The sequence below is a fragment of the Mauremys reevesii genome, linkage group 1 (assembly GCF_016161935.1).
Source record: "Mauremys reevesii isolate NIE-2019 linkage group 1, ASM1616193v1, whole genome shotgun sequence".
NCBI lineage: Eukaryota > Metazoa > Chordata > Testudines > Geoemydidae > Mauremys > Mauremys reevesii.
In genome coordinates, this window is record NC_052623.1 from 205,668,047 (window position 1) to 205,689,846 (window position 21,800).

Genomic DNA, 21,800 nt, shown 5'->3' on the forward strand with positions numbered 1-21,800 from the left:
ACCATACTGCTTTCAGTGGATTCACTCCTGATTTACACTAGTCTAGCAGCAGAATTTGGCTTTGTGTGTTGAGGAGAAGAAATACATTTATAGCAAGGGCTGGCAAAAGCCAGCATGTTTGTGTCAACTCTTTTCTTTTTGTAACTTCTTATCTAATGACATCTCTGGCTATAGATTAACTTTCCTTGCTCAATATTCTTTAGTCTTTCATCTCCCGTGAAGTGAGACCAGCAAATGCTTTGATAAGTGGAGTGAAAGATTGTCTTGTTTCACTGTAGCCTCTTTAAGTGTTGAAATGCTACAGTATTTTATAACTTATTAAAGCAATACTGCTCAGGGAATCAACACTGAAATCCCTGCACCTTCTAAAATGAATGACTCACGACCAATATCCCTACGCCTAATAGACCAACTGTACACTAGAGAGCTATTTTCCTCTCTCCACCTAATGTAGCAAACACACCACTAAAACAAAAGCTGCATGGTACAATATACTTTCTACACTGTGAGTGCATCAGCCTGCACTTAAAGTACAGCCTTAGAAAGGAACGCCAGATATCTAAAACAAAAAATGCACAACGGACATAAATAAGGTTCAGTCCTAACTGCTATCAGTTGACTTGCAGATGGTCTGATTAAAGCCAGCCTAAGAGCAAACAAAAATATCTACTGGGTTATCAGAGTTCCAAGACTATTGTACCCAAAATGGTCTCACTATTGTTCTTTTGAGGATGTTTAGCTGGAGATTCAAAGACAACAAAGAGTCAATCGTGAAGTTGCATAATCTCCTGAGAAATTTGCTTTTTGTAGAAAAGGATTACCATAAGCCCCGCTGCATATTTATTCTTTTGATCATCCACTGTATTTGCACCTTTAAACTGTGACCATGTCCCATGTCAGAAGACCTAAAATAAGGTGATTTTTTAAGGAACAAACAAGTACCTTGGATTTTCTCATTTCATCTGAAGTTTAAGGACCAGATATTCCAGTGGCATAAATCAGTGTTACTCCACTGACTTCAGTGAAACTGTGCAGATTATCATCATCTACAAATCTGGACCCAAATGTCTACATTAACACCCTCCCCATCTTTGTCTCAAAAACAGGGTTAAGAAGTTGTCAGCACCCCACAGAGTACCGGCCCGTTACCTTCAGGGGGCCTTGCTGACAATATAAATAACCAAGGATAAAATTTTCAAAAGTGCGTGAGTAAGCCTGAGTCCCATTTTCCAAAGAGACATATACTTAAGAGCCTACATTGAAATCCAATGGCACTTGGACTCTTAAGTCACCTACACACTTTTGAAACCTGTACCCCAGGTCAGATGATGCAGCGAAACAGACTTCTGCCTTCTCAGCCAATCTAATGCTAGAGGCAAATTCTGCCTTGACTTACATCTGTACCACTGCATTAACTTTGATGGGGTTGCATGAGTAAAAATCAGGGTAGAATTTATCCCCAGGAGTTTCTGGATTGATGCCTCATTGTAGGAGAAAGAGAAGGCAAAATTCATTCCCTTTGTTAGTGCTAATACAATTCTTCGATGACAGCCCCAAGACATTGAGTTCTATTTAGGGCAGGCAGAATCCCAAACAATTTTTTTATACAAATGTCTTCTCCAGCAGACCTCTTTCTACTACAGTTTTTTTTGGCAAAAAGAGCTTAGCTTGCCATCATCCTGTGAGCAGTGTTGGAGCTGATAGGAGGAATAGGAGTTAGAGAACTGCTGGGGAAAACAAAACATATCTCAGGCATGAAACTCTGGTTAAAACAGTAAGTTGCAATATTGGTGAGCAGATGCCCATGTCCCCCAAGCACTATGATGTTCAACGCACTGTAAAGGAGAACCTGAAGGATATGTTAGGGTGGATTGTTTGTTGCTTCAAAATATTTCCTTCTTTTAAAAGCACTCCTCTGATGGAAGAGGCCCTTCTTAGCCCTGACATCCTGACGCTATGCATGCAGCATGCACTCTGGGATCCCTGCATTCCATGTCACATTGGCTTGGGTTCTGCCAGTTCGTTTTCTTATGCCTGCAAGCTCAATTGAACTTATGAAAATTCAAACTGTCTTCTGTCTGTTTCATACATCATCAGCAAACATAATTAGTAGACAAAATGAATTTGTTCTTTGTAATTTGGAGGCTATGCAAATGTCTCTGCTGTATAGTGCAGAGGAGGGGATAAAGTTTGGTAAGCAAGGTTAATTCAGCATGGAGAAAAGTATGGAGACAGACAAAGAAAGAAAGAAAGTTTGCAATAAAAATACTCAGTGAGGAGAATGATATGGGAAGTATTTTTGTAAATTACAATTGGCCTTGATACCTTTGAGTGATGGAACAAAACAAAGGCACAAGTGAGTTGTGAAAGATCATCCCTGTGAGTGACTATATCTCCATCCCAGGTGTTTTGTGCACACAAGGTGTTTGTTTATAATAACAATGCTAAGCACTTTCAAGAGCTTCACAAACACTAACTAATAATGTTCACATAGGTATGTCAGTATTATCCACACTTTAAAATAGATATGAATGGTGAGGTCCAGAGAGGTTAAGTGACTTGCTCAATGCCATGCGTGTCTGAATCAGGATAAGAATCAGGATCTCTTGGCTATTAATCCTGTACTCAGACCACTACGCCACATATGAGCTGAAATTTTTCAAGGCAGCATATACATTAAAAATTTATCTACTATATACAATTCTTATAAATCTTAGATAAGGGAAACATGGTTAAATCCCTAGACACTGCTCTGAAAATTTATCCCACACCCATATATGTTTTGGACAATTTTAGCTTATATGTACAGTATCTTTCCTTTGTGCAAATATCTGACTCCCATTATTGTTCATGTTAAAGGAAAACAAATACTCACCTGGAGCAGAGATTACTCCTCAGAAAGGGCTTGATCCTGCTAGGTGCTAGCCCTCATACACTAAAGCAGTTAAACACGTGCTTAAAATTAAGTATGTGAGTAATCCCTCTGACTTCAGTGAATAAATGTACAACAGTAAGTATACATTTAAATACAGTGCTGGATTGGACCCAGAGTGCTCAGCACATTGCAGGTTCAATCACACAGTCATTTCCTCTGAATATTATGTCGCACTATCTTTAGAAAACCCCTTTTTTCAGGTGACTGTCAGGCAGATCCTCAGCAGCATAAATGGGCATAAACTCCATGGAAGTCAACAGCATATATGATTTGCACCAGCTGAGGAGATAGCCCACATTCTGAACAATTAGATGATGTAGGGACATCACAGCCTGGGAATGATCTCTTCAGACTCCAATTTTTTTTTTAAAAAAATAGGTAGTTCTCTATTTACAGGAAAGCCATATACTGGGATTAATCTCATCCCAGATCTCAGAAATTAGCAGCCACTGTTCACAGTGAACCTCAGTAAGAAACAACGCAAAACTTCAAAGTATCTTTTCTTCTATGCCTAACCACCATGCATTATAATTGTTTTGTGTTACTGCCTACATGGACACTCGAATGTCCAGATTTCATTATCATGATTTGCATGTCCAACCATAGAAGTCCCTCCACCATGCTACTCACAGTATAAGAATCGTAAAGCACAACGATCCTGGTATATTTCAAAGGTGGGGCTGTATGCTGAGGCTACAGAATCTAGGAGGCATTTAGGAGTTTACAGGCAGGATAGTTTTGAAAAATGAATGATGGAATTAAGTTGGAGATAAGATAATGCATGCAATAAAGCAGAGGTCCAGCTGAGAGAGTTTGATAGACCAAAAGGAAGGATGGAATTGTGCTGAGTCAGGATCCTGTGTCCTATTCACAACTCTAGGTCTGATTTGCTCTGTGACCTGGAGCAAGTCATTTAACCTTTGCGTCTCAGTTTTCCCATCAGTAAAATGGCGATACTAATGTTCTATTTCTGCAGGTCGGTTCCACATTTATGTTAGGATAACAACTGACATTTAAAGTTGTTTTCCTCTACCAATGAGTCCCTGATATGCTTACCAAGTGATATAGCTCAGCCCAGCTGGCAGCCAATCATCAGGGCCATATACTGCTACATAGTACTTCGCCTCACTGCTCCATCAAGGACCCAGTGACCATCTGTATCCCAAAGATCCAAAGAACCAGCCTTAATTCACTCCTAGATCTATTAAATTTTGGTAAGAAAATGTCTAATGCATTCCAAGCAAAATTCTCCTGATTATTATTTTATAACATACAGGGAATTACAAAAGGGCTTTTAGATTCAGTGTTCATACATTCCAAAGTCTTTTCCCCCAACCCCACCTCTCTGCGCCCCCCTCCCAATGTTATGTCATTGGTACCACTAAATCTGCTAGTACCTTTAACCTAGGTCATAGGCTCAGAGTTACAGTGATGACCATGGTGGCCAGGGATACTGCTTGTGGTAGGAAGTTAAGAACTATGAGCAGAACATTTTAAACCCAATTCACTGGCCACAGTCTGCAGTTAATGCATAGTATTTAACAACACAATGGCATGCCCCTGCCAGTAATGTAAAAACGCAATGGATTGGTGCCAGAATGGCACAATCTGCCTCACTGACTCATGCCTGGCATTCCATTCCTGGAAGGGGTATTATGTACCCGCAGTATGCTGTACCCTTCAGCTAGTCTCCAAAGTAAATTGATTAGAGTTGAAAGGGGGTGAAAACCCCCTTATGTAACAGTTAAAACAGTGAAACACTTTGTGCTATAAAACAAAGATATCACTTAGGAAGAATTCATAAGCTTCTGGATTTCATTACCAAACTTACATTTTCATCTTAGATGAGAAAACAGATTGACTTTGCTTTGTAGTATTTCACAACCTTTTATTGCCCAACTAAAATCCTTTTCCCCCTATCATGTTTAAGATTTTGTTTTGTTTCTTTTTAAACTCAGGGCATCTGAATCTTTTACACTCTCTGGTCATTCACTTGCCTGTTATTCATGCATTGAAATCCCAAGTATTAATTGTTCTCTCGAGTACATTGACAAAACAGCTTCTAAATAAGGATAGACAAGACTGATGTAGACTCTGACATGCATTTATGGACTAATGGGGCTCTTAGAGACAGCCTCATCTCTCGTTCGAAAACATAAGATATGCTATTTTGACTGTTTCCTAGCACAATAGGGAACACACATACACACACGCACAGAAGAATTATGCATTTCTGATCCCATCCAATGTCCTCAGGCAGATGACTTCTGTTGTGATGTCACCAGAAACTTTCTCTTTCTTTCGATTTTTCTTATAACAAAGGACAAAAATGTCCTATGACATCACAAAGGAGAATGAATTCTATTTCTGATGCCATCAGGAATCTCTGCTATTTTCCATTATCCCTGCATTAAAGTGCAGGAATCCTTGGTGACAGGATAACAGGAAATGTATGTCGATTGGAACAAAGCTACACACCATTCCTAATAAAATTTGAAACAGCCAGCAGAAAGAATTAGCAGTTTGGGGTCTGACATAAAACCTGGTAAAGATCTAGCACAACTTCCTTTAAAAAAATTAATGAATGTCATTTAAACTTGTAAATCCCATCCAAGGGCACTCTGACCTTTATCCATGTCCAGTTACTGTGCTAACACTTTTATTGTGTGCACTGTATTCAGAGAAATACTGACAAAAGGTACCGGAAAAGCTTTTACTTACAGGAATGCAGTGCAGCTTAATCTTTTTGTTTTTAAGGTGCAGTGATTTCAGCATCTAAAATTTAACTTCAGGCAGTCTGAAAAGAAACAGGTTAAAATCTCTTTCAGTTATAATTGGTATTTCAGATTTAATTAAAAATTAAACTTTCATAATGTTTCACCATCCAAAGCAATGCATTATCAGTCAAGCGTGGCCTTTTTTTTTTTTGGTTAAAAAAAGCTCTTCCCAGAGTAGTCTGTAATGAAGAAAGAGGGGGAAAAAAGCAATTCACAAAAGCAAAATATGCCTCTGCATTAAAGGATCTCAGATTAACATGGAAAGAAACCTCCTGCCCCTTAATTTCAACAATCTACCTTCTAAAAGAAAAATCAGGCATAACAATTAAAAATGACAGAAAGACAACATCACATACCGATGAGTGTGGGGAAAAAATGTTAATTTCAGCCAAATAAGGAAACTGTTAGGACCAGAATGTACAAACTGAAAGAGAAAATATGATTTTAAATAATGCTAGCCAAAAATATTTTTAAAATCCGTTCTACAACACGAAGTACTTTCAGACAATTGCACAGAGGGGAAAAGAAAGACAGGCAAATTTAGAAAGAGGAAATCTGTTGTGCAAGGTGTAAAAAGTACAGGGCCTATATATCCCTTTGCTAAAGGATACAAAATAGCTGATCTGGTTGTAAGTTTTTATCTTGTAAAATCAATGCCCTTTTACTTTGCAAAACAGTAGATTACGAAGTGATAGCTATAGACATTCAGACCACTTGAACAGATGCAAAATCAAAAACAATTGTTATTTTTCAAATACCAGTTGGAACGGCATTAAAAACTCCAAGGGTTACACCATAAGTTTGAGTATAAATGTTATAGCAGCATTTAAAATCAATGGTTTTAATTCTATCCAAATGTAAAATCTCTGAAAACAGGAAAAAAAGGGAAAACCCAGAAGTCCAAATGAGAAAAATTATTAATACATTACAACAATTTGACATTAAGCTGCCAGGGTTTGGGACTCATGGTAACAAAACTCATATTTTTATATATGTAATGTTTTAGTAAGAGGAAATAAAAACAAACAAGTACATATCTTGGTTAAAATATTTTATTTTGAAAATATGGCAGTGAAACTTTTAGAATGTACAAATTCACAGTCAAAGCTGTCCCCTTCATTAGCAGAATACAAAGAAAGACCCAAGCTACACACTTTAGATCTGAATCCAGATTCATATTTTGAACACCCCCAGAGTTTTGGGGTTATTCAAATGTGGAGTTTTAGTTCAGGCCTGTCTTTAATAGAAAGTATGGATTTCTAGACACCATTAACAACTGCTCTTTAGAGCAGCTAGTCCTGGCATCCACAAGGGGAGAGGCAATACTTGATTTAATACTAAGTGGAGCACAGGATCTGGTCCAAGAGGGGAATATAGCTGAATGGCTAAGTAATAGCAACCATAATGTAATTTAATTTAATATCTTTGTAGGGGAGAAGATAGATACCTTCAACTACACAGAAGAGGGGACGCTAGTTAAATGGAAATTAAAGGGAACAGTCACAAGAGTGAATAAATATAAAATAAATAAATAATTGGAGATATACCTATCTCTTAGAACTGGAAGGGACCTTGAAAGGTCATCAAGTCCAGCCCCCTGCCTTCACTAGCAGGACCAAGTACTGATTTTTGCCCCAGATCCCTAAGTGGCCCCCTCAAGGATTGAACTCACAACCCTGGGTTTAGCAGGCCAATGCTCAAACCACTGAGATATCCCTCCCCCTGCAAGGTGTGTGGAAACCATTTAGAAACACCATAATAGAGGCTCAAACTAAATGTCTATACCAAATTTTAAAAAAACAGTCAGAGGACCAAAAAAATGCCACCATGGATAAACAACAAAGTAAAAGAGGCAGATAGAAGCAAAAAGACATCATTTGAAAATTGGAAGTTAAATCCTACTAATGAAAACAGAAAGGAGCATAAATTCTGAAAAGTCAAGTATAATTAGGGAGGCCACAAAAGAATTTGAAAAGCAAGTAGCAAAGGACTCAAAAAATAACAGCAAAATTGTTTTAAGTACATCAGAAGCAGGAACCTGCCAAACAATCAATGGGGCACTGGCCAATCAAGGTGCTAAAGGGTGCACTCAAGGAAGACAAGGCTATTGCAGAAAAACTAAATGAATTCTTTGCACCAGTCTTTACTGCAGAGGATGTGAGGGAGAATATTGTTAGGTGACAATAATAAGTCACCAGGACCAGACAGTATTCACCCAAGAGTTCTGAAGGAACTCAAATATGAAATTGCAGAACTACTAATTGTGGTGTGTAACCTATCGCTTAAATCAGCCTCTATACCTGATGACTGAAGCATAGCTAATGTAATGGCAAAGTTTGCAGAGCTTCTGGAAAAGAGATGACTAAAGGGGGATACAACAGAGGACTATACTAAAGTCATGAATGGGGTAGAAAAAGGGAAAAGGGAAGTGTTATTTATCCCTTCACATAACACAAGAGCCGGGGTCACCCAATGAAATTAATAGGCAACAGGTTTAAAACAAACATTAGGAAGTACTTCTTTACCTAACATACAGTCAACCTGTAGAACTCATTGCCAGATGATGTTGTGAAGGCCAGAAGTAAAACTGGGGTAAAAAAAAAAGAATTGGATAATGTCATCTATCAGTGGCTATTAGTCAAGATGATCAGGGATGCAATCCCATGCTCTGGGTGTCCCTAAACCTCCAACTGCCAGAAGCTGGGACTGGAGGACGGGGGATGGATGACTCAAAAATTACTCTATTTTGTTCATTCCCTCTGAAGCATATGGCATTGGCCACTATCAGAAGACAGGATTCTGGGCTAGATGGACCACTGGTCTGACCTAGGATGGCTAGTCTTACGTTCTCATGGATCTCTCCAGTCCTCATTATTACAAAACAGGAAAGAGAGATGGATTCTCTCTTTCTCAGGATTGTGGGAGCTTCTGAGAGTGAGGCTGAGTTTATGTGCTCTATGCACTAGCCAGGTTTCTGTTAGGCTGTGTATGGTTTGGTTTTGTTACTTGCTGTTTCTTTACTTTAGGGGTGTTATTGGTCCCCCATCTCCTTTTCCTTGCAGGAGTTGGTGGGGTTCTCTGCCTCAGAGGGTTTTAGCAGTTTAATCCATAAGCATGGGATTCAGTGTGTACCTCCTGTCTCCTACACTGTGCAGGATGTGTTGCTGAGTGTAGATAAGATTACTGGCTGTGCTAATACAAAATCTGCCTCTTGAATGAGCAAATTTATAGTGATTTTCCTCATGCAAGAATAGTTTGTGAATCGTTTGGTACAGGAGGGACTCTGGGTCAAGGAGGCTTTTGTTCAAGTTTTCCCCTTGTTTACTCCTGCTACTAAAGTACCAATGTCCCCCCCTTCCTTCACAATGAGACACCAGTGTCTGATCTCTCTCAATGGGAAGGTAGTTCCTGCTCTTAAGATGATTCCATTTGTCTGCAAGAACCCAAATGTGGGGCATGTTATGTCATTCCCAAGCATCAGACTGGCCCCAGAGCTGGGCCAGCCCCACGAGCACCGGACTCCCTGGCCGAGCCACCGGCCCAGCGCCCAGCTGAGCCTCCTCCCTCCCCCGCCCATCGCTGACTCTCTGCGTCACTCCTCACTTCCCCATCACTGAGGAGGAGGGATGCTGTGAGCAGTGGGGACCTCTGGAGGGGAGGTGGAGTGGAGGAGACATGGCCAGCAGGCAGCAGCAGCAGGGGCCTTGGAGAAGGGGCAGCGCCACCGCAGCCCAGGTGTCCAGTGGTGGGTGGGCGGCAGTGCCAGGGAAGACTAAGCCTTCCTTGGCCTATTATACCCACCGCCCATGGTGCTTTAATTTGGAGCAGTTTCTGCACCTCCCCACAAGCTGTCTGATTGGCTTTTCTGTGCCAAGAGTGCCGGATCCTTTCCCCATTCGTCTGTCGGCCTGATGATATCTCAGTTTTTATCATATCTCACAGTGACATGCAGGCACTTTGCGTTTGTTTACAAGTGCATGATGTGGCAAATGGCCAATGTTATTTTGGTGGGTCCCGTGCTTTTCCTTGGTGCGGTGGGTCAGGGTGCTGTCCCTGCCCGTATTCTTGGGCTTCGCAAGTGACCTGGAGCGGGAGAGAAAGGGAGCGGGGAAGGGACCCAAGTTCGGCCTCTATTCCGGTCCCAGCTCCTTCGGCTTCACAGGCTTCTTGCCCTCTTTCCCCCTCGGCAGGGTTTCTCTCGGTCCTCTGTGCTGGGGGAGTCCCCATGCCCTGCTTGGGCAGGGTCTCCCTTCCCTTGATACTCCAATCCTCTGGTCAACACCAGCACACCTCCAAACTACAGTCAGCTCTCCTTCCCTCCCCCCATCTGACTGAAGCAGGGGTTTTTATTAGGTCTTGGGTGGGGCATTAATTGGCTTTAGTTACTCTAATTAACCTTTAGTAACCTCTCCTTAGTCTACAGGGAATAAGGCTCTGACCATCCTGGGGCTTATATCATAGGCGCCGACTGCGTGGGCGCTCCTGGGCTGGAGCACCCATGGGGAAAGATTAGCAAGTGCTCCGCACCCACCGGCAGCCAAGCTCCCCTCGCCTCTTCCCCACCTCCTCCCTTGAGCATGCCGCATTCCTGCTCCTGTTCCTCCCTCCCAGAAATTCTGCCTGCTGCCAAACAGCTGTTTGGTGGTGCTCCGGGAGGGAGAGGGAAGAGCGGGGACCCAGAGCGCTCAAGGGAGGAGGCAGGGAAGAGGCGGGACGGGGACCTGGGGAAGGGGGTGTGGGGTGAAGGTGGAGCAGGGGCAGGAAGAGGCAGGGTGGGGGTGGGGACTTGGGGGAAGGGGTGGAGTGGGGGCGGGGCCGGGCGCAAAGGGGGATCGAGCACACACCAGCGGGAACAGAAGTCGGTGCCTATGGCTTATATACCTCACATCGATCACTCTCTTGCTGCCTTCTAGCCCTGCTGTATCACAATGAATAGGCATCTGCTTGCATAAACTGGGCTAAAAGCAATTCAGTCTTACTGGGCTCTTGGCAGTGCAACAGTCCCCCTTTGTTGCCCTAACAATTGCATATGGGCAGCTCTGGGATTTAGGTGTTGGGGGACCTTTTTGCATCTGAACAATATACATTAAGCAACCGGGAGGGGGCTGAAAAGATGGTGCAAGGGCACCTGAGAAAGGGCAGTGGCTTCTTCCTAGGCTCTCTATTTGGGGACAGGTTTTGATTGCCAATAACCATGTGTCCTCAATGATGTGGCACCAGCTAGTATGTCTGGACTCTCCTCCTGGACCAAATTCAGAGGCATATTATTATATTTGGGGGGAATATGTACCCCCAAATTAGACGAATGGGGTCAGGGACTCACTGATTTAGTCAGCAGGGTTGTAGCCTTTCACCTCTGGTCCGTTTAGCTTAGTGGTTGCTGTACTCTGACTCCCTCCTGGCCTGGAAATCCATTGCCTTCTCTCTTCTCCATCGTGCTGATGGGACGGGATTTAATTCTCACCTATTTTTGTTGGCAACTGGTCAATTACAGAATCTAGATTTGTTTCTATTCTATAATGATCTTTTTAATGCCTGGCAACTGTGGTGAAATCTGTGTTTTTCAGATTACGGCTCTTGGAAGAGCCACTGTTTTTTAGCCCACTTTTTTCCGCTGAAGCTCTCTCCTCCAGGAGCCTGTTTTCTGCCTTTATTCAGGCTGGGTTGACCAAGCTGTCCCACTGGTTTGTTCCCAGTTGGTCAAGCTAGAAGTTGGCGATAGCATTTGCTGTTCAGAGCAAAATCTTGCCTGTGCATTTTTTGGATAAGGTCCTCTCTGAATTCCAGGTGGAACTCCCTCAGAGGGCTGCTCAGTATTTGCAGAACGTTTTTTCAGAGATGGTTCTTCCAGGGGGGAATCCGGTGTTCCTCTCTAGCTGTCTGCCATTCTGTGGATGAGATCCTTGTACAGCCAGGCAGACTGTTGTCCTGCAAGGGTTTGGTGAATGTTCCTTTTGCAAACATGACCAACAAGCAGGTCTGTGGTATGTGTGTCAAAGTGTGAGGTTGTGCTACCACCCTCTCTGATCTCCCTGATACAGTCTTCGAGGATGCCTCTGTCCCTGGATGACTCTGGGTCTTTGGCTTGGAGGAGGTTGTATAAACCTCTTCCTAAGTGTCCTGGTGACTTGCAGTGGAGGGTCCTGCATAGGATTGTAGCAACTAATCGTTTGGTGCACCATATTGCCTCTGAGGTGCCTGCACAGTGCCTCTTCTGTTTGGTGTCAGACATGATGTTTCATTTTTTCCTATCTTGCCTCTGTTTAATTCCTCTTTTTGGTTTTTTTGCAGCAACTTTTAAGTGGTTTGGGACTGGTTTTCTCCAAGCCCGTGTTTGTTTTCAGAGTGAGATACAATGCTCGCACTAGGCCATTTTCCTGCCTAAGTTTTTGCTGTGTCAGGCAAAACTAGCCATTTTGAAATCTCACCAGAACAAAGAGGCCGGGGTGAAGCGGTGTGATGTGGTAGGGGTGTTCTGCACACTGTGGCCAGACTGAAGACTGATTACACCTTTGATAAATGGACTTGTAATCTGGACACTTTCCAGTTGACTTGGTGTGTAAACAATATTTTGAGTGAACTTGATGATGATGCTACTTTAGTGATTCATGTTTATTGTTCATTTAAGATGTGTTTTGCTGTATTTTATTAATATCTTTTGTGTATATATTGTAATTTTATAACATTTTAAAGTAGTTTTTAATATCATTTTATGTGAATAAAGGTGTTTTCCATGTCATGTCTCTTTACCTACCTACCTATCTACGATTCTGTTGAGGCACCTATCAGTGTGCTAATATTACACAAGAAGACATTTGTGTATTCTTTTGTATCCATCGTATCCATATACTTTACAAACTCATCCCACCACATGCTCTTGCATGCACATATACAAAGTGCACATGTGAATGTGATCAGCAATTTATTCTAAGGAGTTAAAGTATTATTTCAACTCAGTAGACAACAAATCAGTTGACAGAAGACCAAAAATTATGATGTCTTAGGCAGAAACAATTAAATGAAAGGAAAGGGAATCCACATATTCGTGTAATACAATGTCATAAGATAAACTTACTAAAGTAACCCAGGATCAGACACAGTTGCCAACTTTCATGCAGTAAATAAACACCTCGACTTTTCCAATAAGTCAAAAATCAAGCTAATCCCATTTCAAAGCAGGCCAAAACAAGTCAGTCCCTAAGAACCCCAACACTCTGACTAGATCCCCCTGGCGTGTAGTCTGGGACTGGGTGGGCCCGCTGTGCACCCCTGACTCTCTCCCTCCCTTGCCTCTGCTTACCAGGAGCCAATCAAAAAAAAAAAAAAAAAGCAGCAGCAACAAGCCAAAAACTAGCCAACAAGCAACTCACAAGCCAATTAAGCCAAAAACAAGCCCAATTTCTGCGGGTTTTTTCCACGGGTTTAGCATGTCTGAGATCGGAAAGTAACAAATGTGTCACAGATCAGTAATAACTGTAATACTTCGCATTGCCATCTGAAGATCTCAAAGTGCTTTGTAAGCTTTAATAATTAAGCCTCAGAACGTCATATCCCAATTCTACAGACGTAAAAACCAGGGCTGCCCAGAGGATTGAGGGGGCCTGGGGCAAAGCAATTTCAGGGGCCCCTTCCATAAAAGAAAGTTGCAATACTATAGAATACTCTATTCTCGTGGGGGCCCCTGTGGGGCCTGGAGCAAATTGCCCCACTTGACCCCCCCTCTGGGCAGTCCTGGTAAAAACTGAAGGTTAAGTGACTTGCCCCCTGGAATCAAAGGCAGAGCTGGAAATAGAATTCTTGACTCCTTTTGCGCTGTCCTTTGAGTACAAGACTATCCTTTCCTCTCTTGACTGGCATATACACAGCACTAGTGAAGAAAACCAGACAAATAAGGTGAGTCTATCAGAACTAGCTAATGGTGCAGCTGTCAGGGTGAGAGATAAAGTTTCCTGATCCGAACTTCTAGTTCTTTCTTTTTCCCCCCTTGTAACATCTCAAAGATCACATTGTGACTTTCTGGCAGAGAAGAGACTGGGGCAGTTGCAGCCAAAAGCTATTCCTTTTGATATATGCAACTGAAAATTGATCTCAACCGAGAAAACAACAAATATTCACTGAATGTGAAATGTATCCCTGTGCACAGAGCCAGCAAAAAGAGTACACACACACACAAACACCCCGAAACCCTATTTTGACAGTTTATGTGGGACTTATGTGGTGCATAGGCTTTATGTTGGCCCTCTTCACCACAGTGATTTTCACCCAATATTTGTTTCTTCTATAAGGGTTCTCCCCTTTCCCAAGTAAATCCAAGTATAGGTTTATCTGCCTTAACATCCCTAAAGGCTGGTCTCTGGGATACTCACATCTTGTTCTATGGTATCTTCCTAGTGTCAGTTTCCAATCTGAAGTCCTCACCTGTGCCATACTCACCTTTCTAGTAGGAAAGGGGGCAAGAAAATGTAATGTCCAATGGCACTCTGCAAATCAATCAGCAGGGTCTACTCTTGTTGGTGAAAAGGACTCCCTCTCCCCAAAGCAGTCCAAGTCCTTGATCTCTGTCATGTGCTTAGGATCCACCAACTCAAGAAACAGGAGCATCAGCAAGGTTACATGACAGCCTATTTTATTCATAGCATTTTCATTATCATCATGAAGAATTTGGGGAAAATAACCATAGTTAACACAGGAATCTTGACATACAATAAGTGTAGCTTACAAATCCTGATGCGTTATTCTAGCTACATGTTGGTAGTGAAACTGAATCAAAATATAAAGAAAACAAGGCAAGAGTGGGAATATCATCTTATACCACTTTCCATCCAAAAATGTCCACTCGGTATCTCCTGTCTTGTTGGCATCTTCCTGAGCGCGTGCGTCCCGCACCCTCCTCAGTTCCTTCTCTACTGTGAAGAAATCATACTAATACTCCAAAGTAGAGGGGAGGAGGGTGGGGAGTGGAGCACCCACAGGGACACACATCTCGAAGAACCTCAGTTACTGCAAGGTGAGTAACCTTCTCTTCTTCGAGTGCTGTCCCTGTGGGTGCTCCACTGTAGGTGAATGTAAAGCAGTACCCACTATGGTTGGTGGGATTTTGGAGTTGTGTGAGGAACAAAGGTAGAAAGTACCATATGGCCGACTATGGTGTCTGCTATAGTATCCCATGCGATAGCATAATGTTTGGCAAATGTGTGGTCAAATGTCCACATGGCCACCTTGCATACATCTGTAACAGGTACGCTGTGGGGAGGAAGGCAATGGATGTTGACATTGCTCTAGTAAAATGAGTCCTAACACTCTCTGGTGGTTGAATATTCTGAGTCTGATAGCAAGATCTGATGCAGGTGGAGATCCACTTGGAGAGTCTTTGCTTAGACATAGCATCACCCTTTGATCTCTTGGTAGTAGAAACAAAAGCCTAGGGGATTCACAAAATGGTTTAGTTCTGTCAAGATAGAATGCACGAGCCCGTCGGACATCGAGGGTATGTGATGCAGCTTCCTGTGGAGTCATGTGAGGGTTGGGATGGAATACACGTAAGTGTATTGACTGGTTAAGGTGGAAGGTAGACACCACCTTGGAGAGGAATTTGGGCCAGGTTTGTATGGTAAGCTTGTGTTTAGAGAAAATGGTGTAGGGAGGATAGGCCAGCAGGGCGCTTATTTCACCAGTCCTTCTTGTTGACGTTATAGCAACCAAGAAAGCCACTTTCCTGGACATGTGGAGCAGGGATGAAGTGGCCAGGGGCTCGAAAAGAGGTTTCATAAGAGTGCAGAGAACTAGGTTGAGACTCCAGGAGGCTACCAGGGAATGAATCTCAGGGTAGAAGTTTTGCAGGCCTGTGAGGAAGCGTTTCATGGTGGGGCGTGTGAAAGTGAATAGCCGTCCAGAGTGTCATGGAAGGTGGTAAGGGCCGCGAGACGTACTGTGATAAAACTGAGTGAAAATGTGTCCTGTTTTAGTTTGAAAAGATGGTCTAAGATGTCAGGGAGGGTTGCAGTCTGGGGTATTAAGCATCTGTGGAAGCACCAGATGGAGAAGCATTTCCACTTTTGCAGGTAAGTCTTAGGAGTGGAGTCCCTTCTATTGTGCAGGAGGACATGTTGGACCTGTTCTGAGTAGGCTAATTTGTGGGATTGAAACCTTGAAAGAACAACACCGTCAGATGGAGTTTCCAGAGCTGCAGATGAAGAAGCTGACCGTAGTTCTGGGAGAAGAGATGTGGTCTGTCGGGGAGAGTACGGGGAGGATGGATGGACCTGCGTAGCAGGTAAGGACACCATGTCTGCCTGGGCCAAGCTGGGGCAAAAAGTATGACCCGGGCCTTGTCCTCTGTGATGTTGTGTAGAACCCTGTGTATGAGTGGAATCAGTGGAAAAGCGTACATGAAGGAGTTGTTCCAAGGAATAAGGTGTGTTTCCGAGTCCTGTTCTGGAGCAAAATAGATGGCATTTGCAGTTTGAGGAGTGGCAAACAGGTCTATCAATGGAGTGCCCCAGTGGGAGGACAGCTGTTGCGGTATTGATGGATGTAATTCCCATTCGTGTTTCTCGGAGAACTGTCTGCTGAGTGTGTCAGTGGTAGTGTTATGACACGTGGGCAGGTAGGAAGCGGTGACTTTTATGTGATGATGTATGCACCAATTCCATAGTTTAATGGCCGTTGTGCATAGGGAGTGAGATTGAGCTCCTCCCTGCCTGACAGCTCGGAGTTCTAGGAGATTGATGTGCGGACGCGTTTCTAATAGGGACCAGCAGCCCCGTGCCTTGTGGTTGCCTAAGTGTGTTCCGCAATCTATCTGGGAAGCGACCATAGTTAACGTGAGTACTGGGGAGTGTGGATGGAAGGGAACGTCCGTGCATAGGTTCTCTGGTCTTGTCTACCAATGTAAGGAGGCCAATATGTTTGGTGGCGGAGTCAGTGTTATGCAGAAAACTATGTCTTCTGGGTTGGATGAATGTATATATGGAAATAGGCATCTTGAAGGGTGAGAGCTGTGAACCAGTCCCCTTGTGCAGAGTGGGTATTATTGTGCCCAATGTGACCCTCTTGAATTTTTGCACTTGTACAAGCATGTTCAGTTGGCGTCGATCCAATGTAGGTCTTCACCCCCCGCCTTTCTTTTGGGAGTAGAATCCTTTCCCCGATGTTGCATCAGCACATGTTTGACTGCATCTAGGTGGAGAAGATGAGCCACCTCCACGCAGAGAAGGTGCTCGTGAGAGGGGTCCCTAAGAGGGACAAAGAAGGAGAAAGGATAGGCAGGGAAAATAGGAAAGGGATGGAGTAACCTGACTGAGCTATTTCCAGGACTCAACGGTCCTGCATGATCTGTTGCCAGACATGGTGGAAAGTCTGGAGGCGGTAGCCAAATGGGCAAATAGGCAGTGGAGTCAAGGGGTGGTTGCATGTACCCCCAACCAGCACTTCAAAATTGTTTGCTACCCAATGGTGGTAAGTAGTTGGTTGTGCCTGGGTTTGCCTGCATCTAAGAGGTCTGTTGCGGTTTTTACCAGTGTCATATGGTGTAGACTGGGGTTGGTGATATTGTTCTGCGCTGGGCGTTTGGTAAGGTTGATAGTCTTGTCTCCTGGGGAGGGACGGGTAAGTGTCCAACGTGCAGAAAGTGGCTCTAGAGTCTTTCATAGTGTGAAAGATTTCATATTGGGTTGGTTTGTTTGTGAGAAAAGAGGTTATCTTTGTCAAAGGAAAGACTCTCCACTTTCGACTGCAAATCTTTGGGGATATCGGATGCCGAGAGCCAAGAAGACCAGCACATCACCACTGCAGTGGTGCGGGCTGCTGGATCAGACACGTCCAGGGATGCTTATAGTGCCATGCTAGACACCAACTGACCTTGGACGAGGACTAACTGGAAGTCTGCTCTCCTGTCCTTCGGTATATGGGAGGCAAATCAAAGAGCTTGTTGTAGTTGTCATGGTCATAGCTTGCAAGGAGGGTAGAATAAATTTGCAATTCTAAATTGCAAAGTAGAAGAGTATAAACCTTGCGGTCCAGGAGGTCAAGACGTTTGAGGTCCTTGTCCTGCAGAGTGGGCCAGTAGCGTGGATGCTTTGTTCTGTGTGTTGCTGCATCAACCACAATAGAATTGGGTTGTGGGTGGGAAAATAAGAAATCAATGTCCCTCACAGGCATGTAGTATTTATGTTGAGCTTTCTTGCATGTTGGTGAATGGAGGCGGGGTCTGCAAGAAAGTACCAGCTGGTTCTAGGAGAGCTTTCTCTATGGGTAGTGCTATCATTGAAGGTGCAGAGGGTTGGAGGATTTTGAGAAGCCTATGTTGTGTCTCCTGGACTTCCTCCAAAGGGATGTCCTGAGTTCATGGAATTGCATAAAGCCGTCCATGTTTTGTGGAGGTGGAGGCATAAGGGTGACTTCTGCGGCTGATGGCGAGGCAGGAGCCAGTAAAACAGGGAAGAGGTCATAGCCCACGTCTTCAGGAGGGGGTTCAGGAGCTCTAGATGTTGATAGAGCTGGGGATATAGGCATAGGATGAGCTTGCGGTCTGGTAGAAGGAGCGCAAGGAGAAGCAGTGGCAGGAGCCGACCACGGGTACCACTGAGGCCAGGGCATCGGGTAGAAAAAAAAATGGGTCCCGACCACTGGGGGACAAAGTAGGGAAACTGAGGCTGATTCTTATGATGCCCCATGTCTTGGGGTATATATAGCTCTGGTTGTGGGGGAAGACTCAAGCAGGGAGAACCCTGCCTGCTGCTGTGTGCCATTCTCACTATCAGTGAAAGTATCCAGGTCACCTGGGGAGAGCTGCTGTTCAAACAATGAGTGCTCCCTGTCCCGGAGCGGAGAGTCAGGCCTAGGGGCCACAGAGATATCCTGCTGATGCAGGAATTGTGGCTGCTCCGTAGGCTGGTGTGCTGCAGAGCATGAAGTCTGAGCGGCAGCCCAAAGTGATTTTAGTTTCACTTTGGCAGGAGCCGAGAGCTGTTTGTGAGAGCCTCGCAGAGGGTCTGAATCTGCTGGGGGTAGCAGGCAGGCTTCGGTGCTGGAGGTGGAACTCGTTGTTGGCACCGGGTCCATTGTCAGTTCCAGGGAAACCGGTGCCGAGGAGAGATTCCCGCTGCGGGAAGTTGGGTCCCTGCTTTAGAGCCCCATGAGAGTTGCTTGTAAAGTGCAGGGGCGGTCAGAGTTGCCTGCTCTCCGCGCTGACAGCACCAAGGGTAAAGACTCTGCAGGAGATAAATTACCCTCTTGAGTGTCTCTGAGAGGAGACATTAGGGCTTCCTGCCTCTTCACGTGAGAGGGTGAAGCCGGGCTCCCGGTCAGTTCTGACCTGGCAGGGGAGCATGAGGGAGCAGGTTTACTGCCCTGCTCCATAGGCAGCTGCAATGCTTCTTGCCTCTGCTCCAGAGAGGGTGAAGCCATGCTCCCGGTCATTCAGACCTGGCCGGGGAGCGTGAGGGAGAGGGTTTGCCATTACCTGTCTCCAGAGGCGGCTGCAGGGATTTCTGCATGAGAAGCAGTTTCAGTGGCAGGTTCCTGTCAGGACGAGCCCTGGTTTTGAGGCTTGTGCAGTGGACACACTTGGCAGGGACATGTGTCTCACCAAGGCACTTCACACAGCGCGAGTGCCCATTGGACATAGGCATAAAGTCCTGACAGGAAGCACATTCCTTGAATCCTGAAGCCCCTGGCATTATTGAACTAGTAATGCCAGGGGAGAGAGTCTCAGTGGGAGACAAACCTGAGGAAAAAAAAATTTTTTTTTAAACTAAGTAACTATTCTAAAGGAAGGAAAACAACTAGGATATTACTAACTAACTATTTCTATTTAATTGTTTCATTCAAAAACCAGGGAAGAAAAGGCAGCACTGCTCCGAGTCCCGTCTTCGGCCGAGGGCGGTTGAGAAGGAACTGAGGAGGGTGCGGGACACACGCGCTCAGGAAGATTCCAACGAGACGGGAGATACCAACTGAGTGCGTGCGTCCCGACCAGGCACTGCTACCGAAAATCTCCGATCAGCGGCACCAGGACGCACCGTCACCTACAGTGGAGCACCCACAGGGACAGCACTCGAAGAAGAACTAAATTTATTCACAAAATAAAAAGAAAATCATTCCCTATCAAAGAGCACATTCCCTTCTGCAGCCTGTTCCTCAGCTGTAGGTATCATGCATACTCACGGTGTGAGTCTGAAAGTGTTTGATTTTCCTTGAACATCTGAATTTAGATGTAGTAAATTAATCAGGTTTATTTATATTCCTTGATCAATGATTTCTTGAATAGCAATCAGAGATTGATTTAATTTCCCAATCAAAATAGTATATCACCTATGATAGCTTTGGGATTCACATATGGACAATTTATAACATCAGTCAATCATTTTCAATCCCCTTATTATTACCAATTCTATTGTTACTAGCAAAGGCACTTGATCCTGTGGATCTTTCAAGAGAGGATCCCTACAACAGCTGCTCATACTGTGTAATGGATAACCACAGTAGGCCAAATACTGAAATCCTTACTTACCCCTTACTCAGGTAAAACGCCAGTGATTTCATTGAAAGAGTTCTGTCCAGGAACTGAGTAAAAAACCAAGACTATTGATTTCAGTGGGGCTTCACACATGTACAACGTTCCACCCACACTGATCTCAGGACTGGGGCCTAAATAAGGACGACAGGATATGGCCAAAATGATTCCCCTCGCATTTTGGTTTTGAAGGCATGACCAGAAAACCAGGTAGGGCTGTGGATTTCATGAGTAATCTTGGGCAGTCACTAAGGGTATGTCTACACTCCAGTCACAGGCTGCTATTGCAGATCATGTAGCTATACTTGAGCCTGCTTTAATCAACCTAGTCCATGTACTATAGTAGTGCAGCCATGACAGCACAGGCTCTAGGGCAGGCTAGCCATCTGAGTAATTACCCTGCGCTTCATGAAGGCTTGTACAGCCTACGCTGAAGCCTGCACTGCTGCAGCTGAACTGCTCTGGTACCCGAGCTAGCAAGATGAAAGCTCGCTCAGGTATGGCTACACATGCTGCAATCACACCCCATGATTGCAGTGTACATACCCCTAGTCCCTCTGTGCCTCAGTTCCTATTCTGTAAAATGGGGACATAGATGATGGAACTAGGTGCACTGTGGGTGCTGGCTTGAAGTGATTTCCACCATATACAGGGTTTATAGTTTGGTTCAATGGCTCTCAGCACCTCCCACCCCACCCCACTATACAAATTGTTCCAGCATCACTGTGGGAATGATTCTCTACCTCACCGGGGTGCTGTGACAAAATATACACTAAAAATAGTGCAGAGCTCAGATACTATGATTATAGGAGCCACGTAAGTAAAGTAGGTAGATAGATACAGAATAAAGAAATAATAAATAAAGAAAATAAATTTTAGCTGAGGAAACTCAGCCAGTTTGGCTCAACACTCAACAGTTTGGCTACCAGCCCAACACTCAGTTTGGTGAAGACTTGCAAGATTTCAAGGGGACTTTAACATGTGCCTAAAGTTATGTATGTGCTTAATTGCTTTCCTGAATTGAGACTGCTGTGAACACTACAAAGTACAGAGGAGCTTTCCCCCGTTCTGCCTTCCAATTCACCGTCATTTAGATGACGTGCCCTAGCTGTTTATGCATGTGCACCACATCCTTCTGTTGGTGCGCACCTAGTGAGTTTAGTGAATAAAGTCTATCATACTTGGAGTGTGATTTTTTTTAAGCTCATAACGCAGTTAAATCAAAACCAGTTTTTTGCAGAACAAGGTCATATCCTGCTCCTCAGTGAAAACTATCTTCTTGCCAAATTTCAACTTTCAAACCGTAGCTGTTTCATCTGAAAAGGTTTTCAAACAGACACACCTGTACATTTTAATCATGGGAAAGGTTTATTTTTTCCTACTTTCCTTGAATCACAAATTTGCTGAACTGTTTTTACTCAAACTTTAAGGGGGAAAGTGTCACTTTTGGACAGAAACTAATCATGGAAAATGTTGGCCTGAGAAATGAAAGTTTCAGAAAGTGGGGAAACAGGGGGCTAGCATGGAAACTGTTATGTACACATAATCATAATGGTCACTGCCAGGTCAAAAC

General features: G+C 44.0%; 1 protein-coding gene across 34 annotated transcripts in view; it reads right to left on the reverse strand.

Moving 5' to 3' along the window:
• Positions 1–21,800, reverse strand: part of ZBTB20 (zinc finger and BTB domain containing 20) — a 646,879-nt gene that overhangs the window by 404,728 nt on the left and 220,351 nt on the right. For all 34 annotated transcript variants that reach the window (XM_039497079.1, XM_039497067.1, XM_039497069.1 and 31 more), the window contains one exon: positions 5,657–5,732. The gene's annotated coding sequence lies outside the window, so the exon portion shown is untranslated. The remainder of the gene's footprint in view (positions 1–5,656; positions 5,733–21,800) is intronic.